Source organism: Octodon degus, unplaced genomic scaffold, assembly GCF_000260255.1.
Source record: "Octodon degus isolate 3935 unplaced genomic scaffold, OctDeg1.0 scaffold00093, whole genome shotgun sequence".
Taxonomy (NCBI): Eukaryota; Metazoa; Chordata; class Mammalia; order Rodentia; family Octodontidae; genus Octodon; species Octodon degus.
The window spans coordinates 5,673,203-5,678,875 of NW_004524669.1; the positions used below are offsets into that span (position 1 = coordinate 5,673,203).

Consider the following 5,673-nt stretch of genomic DNA (forward strand, 5'->3'; position numbering starts at 1 on the left):
GCCCACCAGGGGGCAGGGCTGGCTGGCATGTGGTGCTGGGGGATTGAACCGAGGTCCCTGTGCTTTGCTTGGCTTAGCTTGTTCTAAGTAGGTGCTTTAGACCACTGAGCCATCTCACCAGCCCCGCCTCCTTTATTCTTATTAGTACCTGTTAGTAGTAGTGATTATACTTCTCTTGGGGAGTTGATACATGTGCAGAACATTTTAATTCTTTTATGTTCTCTTCCCCTCTCCACCCTCCCTTAATCCATTTTTAATTTTTATTTATTTGTTTGGGGTTGGGGTTCAGACAGGGTCTTCCTCTGTAGTTCAGGTTGAATTTAGGCTCACTACATAGCCCAGGGTGGCCTAGAAATCAAAGCACTCCTTCTGTCTCAGCCTCTGGAGTGCTGAGATTACCAGGATGCACAACCACAACCAGCCCTTTTTTTTTTTTTTTGTGGAACCTGGGATTGAACTCAGATCCTTGTGTTTGCCAGTCAAGCGCTTATCCTACTGAGCCATCTCCCCGGCCCCCAACCAGCCCTTTTTTAATTTTTATTTTGAAACAGGATTGCCCTAAAGTATTAAATCACCAAACCTGGGCTCACATTGTGATCCTCCTGCATCACCGTGGGAGAATGCTGAGATTACAGGCATGCACCACTACGTCTGGCTTAAAATACCTTGCATGGATACTCATCCTTATATGTCTCAATAAATCAAGAGCCATGCCAGGCTTGCTGCTGCATGCCTGTAATCCCAGTCCTCTGAGAAGCTGAAGCAAGAAGATTCCAGATTTGACCCCAGCCAGGACAATTTAGCAATTTAAATTTATCACAACCCAGTCACAAATTAAAGAAAAAAACAAAAACAAAAACAAAAAACCACAAAGGATGAAGTATGTAGCTCATTGCAAAGCTTCATTCAATTTGAAGTACTGGGGAAGAAAAGTTGTTAGCTGGGAGTGGTGGCTCCTGCCTGTCATCCCAGCACTTGGGAGGCTGAGACAGGAGGATCACTGAGAGAGTTTGAGGCCAGCCTGGGCTACATATGAGTTCAAGGCTAGTCTGAACTGCATAGTGAGACCCTGTCTCAAAATAAAATTCTTTTGAAAATTTGTTAAGAATTTACAAAAAGGGGCCAGGGAGTTAGCTAAGTGGCATAAGCACCTGCCTGGTGAGCATAAGGTCCCAAGATCAATCCCTGATACCAGGAAAAAAAAAAAAAATTAGGAAGGGCTGGGGACATAGCTCAGGGACATAAGTGCCTGCCTGTAATCCCAGCACTTGAAAGACTGAGGTAGAAGGATTGCTGTGAGTTGAAGACCAGCCTAGCCTACAAAGTGAATTGAAGGCCAGGCTGAACTACATAGTGAAACTCTATTTCAAAAATACAAAAAATAAGTAAAAATAAAAAGAGCTAGGAGCCTGGCACAGTGGCACACCTATAATCCTAGCACTCTGGGAAATTAATGAAGGATTAAATGTTCCAGCACAGTCTGGGCAATGTAGCAAGATCTTGTCTCAAAATTAAAAAGAGAGCCCAGGGCGATAGCTCAGTAGAATAAGTGCTTACCTAGAAGCACAAGGGCCTGAGTTCAATCCCAGGTTCCATGCCCCCCTGTCAAAAAAATAAAAAAAAGAAAAAGAAAAGGAGCTAGGGAGATAGCTTAGTGGTGTAAGCACCTGCCTGGCAAGTGCAAGGTCCTGAGTTCAATTCCTTGTACAAAAAAGAAAAAGGTAAGGAAGTAGGTAATATAGTTTAGTGAGGGGAGGGAAGAGAAGAAAAGAAAAAGAATTCAGGACAGCTATCCCTATTGCAATTTCATAATTTTGGTCTCAGTGTAACTGGGAACAGAGAAGGATGTTTCTAGAAAGATTCCAGGCATGAAACTTGACCTTCGGGGTTAGAAAAATAAGTGGGCTTTGTTTTTGTGGTTGTGGATGGGCCGCGTATATGCTGGGCCATGTCTACCATTTAGTCCACCTCTAGTCAAGAAAGGTGAGGGCTTTGTTTTGAATCAAAAGTCTCACTTATACACCGGGCTAGCTTCAAACTCTCACCACCTTCCTGCCTCAGCCTCCTAAGTGCTGGGCTATCTGCTGCTTTATTATGCCTGGCTAGGAAGGCGAGTCCTTGAGCTCTGGGAGAAGAGCTTGAATTTGGGTGCTTCAGTGTGGTGTCACAAGGAAGCCATGATGAGTCACTGAGCAAGTGGTTGAGTGGACCTGGCTTTATTTATATCTCTAGGTGACAAGTAGGGCCCAGAAAGTTGTGTGTGTGTGTGTGTGTGTGTGTGTGTGTGTGTGTGTTTTTGTGGAACCGGGGATTGAACTTGGGCCCTTGAACTTGCCAGGGAAGCACTTATTCCACTGAGCCATCTCCCCAGCCCAAAAGTTTTGATTTTGTTTTTGTTTCTTTGTTTTGTTTGAGGGTCTTGCTGTGTGGTCCAGGTGGACCCTGAATTTACCATATAGACCAAATTAGGTTTGATCTTGCCATCCTCCTGTTTCAGCTCCTGAGTACTAGCATTACATGTTTGTGCCACCAAGCTTGGAAAGATTTGGTTTCTTTTGTACCATATGATGAGGTCTGTGTTCAATAAAAGAATCCCCCACCAAAAAAAGAAGAAGAATCCCTGGGGGCACAACCCACTCGGGCCCACCTCCTGTCCCTCTCTCAAACAAGAGCTTTCTTTCTCTCGATAAATATATTCTGCTCATTAAAAAAAGAAAAAAGAAAAAAAAAGCATAAGGGGTGTAGCTCAGTGGCATAGCTCCTGCTTGGCAAGGGCAAGGTCCTGATTTCTATTCTGAATAGTTATAATTAAATTTTTTAAAAAAAATTTTGTGTGTGTGTGTGGCCAGCTCAGCCCACCAGGGGGCGGGGCTGGCTGGCATGTGGTGCTGGGGGATTGAACCGCGGTCCCTGTGCTTTGCTTGGCTTAGCTTGTTCTAAGTAGGTGCTTTAGACCACTGAGCCATCTCACCAGCCCAGTTATAATTAAATTTTAAAAATATACTAAAGCAAAACAAAAAAAATGTAGTTTAGTATGTAGTTTAGTGCCAAGACCCTAGGTTCAATTCCTTGTATTACAAATTGAAGTAACTAAAGCGGCCATGTGAGTAGGAAGGTGTGTTGGTGGTGGTGCTAAGGCAGTGACCAGTATGGCCGGAGCAGAATGGCTGGATCTGAGGGATGCCATGGAGTCTTTGGGAGATACTGTTTCAACATAAAAAGTTTTTAAAAGAGGGTAGGGACATAGCTCAGAGACACAACACCTTCTTGGCAAGTGCAAAGTCCTGAGTCAAATTCCTGGTACAAAAAGAAGAAAAGTTGGTGAGGTAGCTCAGTAGAATAAGCGCTTGCCTAGCAAACACAAGAGCCTGAGTTCAATCCTGGGTTCTGCCCCCCCCCCAAGAAAAAAAGAAAGGAAAAGAATTAAAAAAGATCTAGGAGTGTAGCTCAGTGTAGAAGACCAGAGTTTAATAGTAGTACACAGAAAAGCACAGTACTGGAAGGAACTCTGAAGACCATTACATTAGGCCCTCATGGAGAAACTCCCCTCCCCCAGGCTTCAACCTGTCATATTTCACCTTCATAACTTTATCATAAATTGGTTCCACTTGTTCCATAATGTACTATTATTTTTCTCTGTCCTAACTAGGAGCCTTGTGCAATAATAGTCTGTTATGTAATTCAATTTATTTCTTTTTCTTTTTTTTTGGTGGAACCGGGGGTTGAACTCAATTTATTTATTTATTTCCCTTTTTATTTTGGTGGAACTTGGGATTGAACTCAGGCCCTTGCGCTTGCCAGGGAAGCATTTATTCTACTGAGCCATCTCCCTGGTCCCTCAATTTCTTTCTTGAGAGCTTGTTTGGAGGGTCTAGCCAGGGAGTGCAGCTGCTCGCATACCCTTGACCGAGGAATGGTCCTCCTCTATCGGGGGTGGTCATCCTCTTCAATCGAGCATGCAGCTTCGGGCGGGATACACATCGATGGTTGAGGGAGGAAGGGGACACCTGCCTAGCCAGCCAGATGAGCTGAATCAAACCTAGAGATCAATGGGGTGACAGATGTCATAGCCAGATCACCCTCACATCCTCAATTTCTTTCTAAAGTAAAAGAACACACAAGCCAGCACAATGACACATGTCGTTGGAATCCCAGTTACTTGGTAAGCTTGAGGCAGTACTCTTACTTGAGTCCAGGAGTTTGAGATCAACCAGACTAAAACAGTGTGATCCCAGTTTGGGTGAGGGGGGCAAACCCACAAATACAAACGAATGCAGCTGAAGATGGTAGTGCCCAGTGGTGCACTGCTTGTATACCACGCTGGAGGCTATAAGCATTATCTCAGCATGGGGGTAAAACACACATTAAACAAAGAAAACCCAACAGCAACTGTGCCAGGCACGGTGATGCATACCTGCAATCTGAGAACTTGAGAGGCTGAAGCAGGCAGATTGTCCCCAGAGGCCAGCCTAGGTTACATAGCCAGACCATCTCAAAACAAAACAAAAAGCTGCAATACAGAACTGTAGGCCAGGTGTGGTAGCTCATGCCTATAATCCTAGTATCCAGAGGCTGAGGCAGGAGGATTGTCATGAATTCAAGGCCAACTTCAGCTACATAGTGAGTTCAAGGCCAGCCTGAACTATAAAGCAAGACCCTGTCTCAAAACAAAAACCATAAGCAAAAATCATCAAGAAAGGCCCGGGGAGATGGCTCAGTGGAATAAGTGCTTCCCTGGCAAGGACAAGGGCCTGAGTTCAATCCCTGGTTCTGCCAAAAAAATAAAATAAAATAAAAATCATCAAGAAAAAAAAAGGGGCCAGGGAGATGGCTCAGTACAATACGTGCTTCCCTGGCAAGCTCAAGGGCCTGAGTTCAATCCCCGGTTCCACAAAAAAAAAAAGGAAAGAAAGAAAGAAAAAAAAAAATACAATACAGAACTGCAATACAGAAATATTCCAATTCCACCAGTGGTAAGTGGCCCACACTTTGGAGAATGCTAAATAAAGTGGAACTGGAACCAGAGAGCCTTTTTGTTTGTGTGTGAGGTTCAAAATTTTATTGGTACATTTTATTATGTTTTCTATATTTTAGGGAAGGGTCTACAAGGTGTTAAAGGTCTCACTACTAGATCGGACTCAGAGTGATCTGCATGTTTACAGCTTCTCAAGTGCTGGGATTACAGGCCTGTGCCACCACACCTAGTCTCAATTATTGGGCCCACACTGCCAGCCCAGGATCTAAACCTGGTTCCCTGAGCCTGCTTGCAGCCGCTGTAATCCGCTGAGCTATTTGGCCGGCCCTTTACTGGTACATTTTGGATACACCTAACATTCATCACAGAGAATTTGTACCTATACATGATATATCTTCTTTTATTTTATTTTTTCATATATCTTAGTTTCCAAGATTTAGCTACTACAAACTGGCCCTACAAACATGGGTGTCCATATATTGCTGTGGTATGCTGTTTTTAATACTTTTGGTAAGATAATAAGACCGAATAGCTGGGTCAAATGGAAATTTTAGTTTTTTGAGGAATTAGAGCCAGACATTTTCTTTTTTTTTGGGGGGGGGGCACATTTTCTTTTTCTTTTCTTTTTTGCTGGAACTGGGGATTGAATTCAGGCTCTCTCTCTCTCTCTCTCTCTCTCTCTCTCTCTCTCTCTCTCT

The 5,673-nt window shown here is 43.8% G+C and overlaps 1 pseudogene; it reads left to right on the top strand.

Moving 5' to 3' along the window:
• Positions 1-5,673, top strand: part of LOC101563433 — a 16,165-nt pseudogene that overhangs the window by 6,157 nt on the left and 4,335 nt on the right.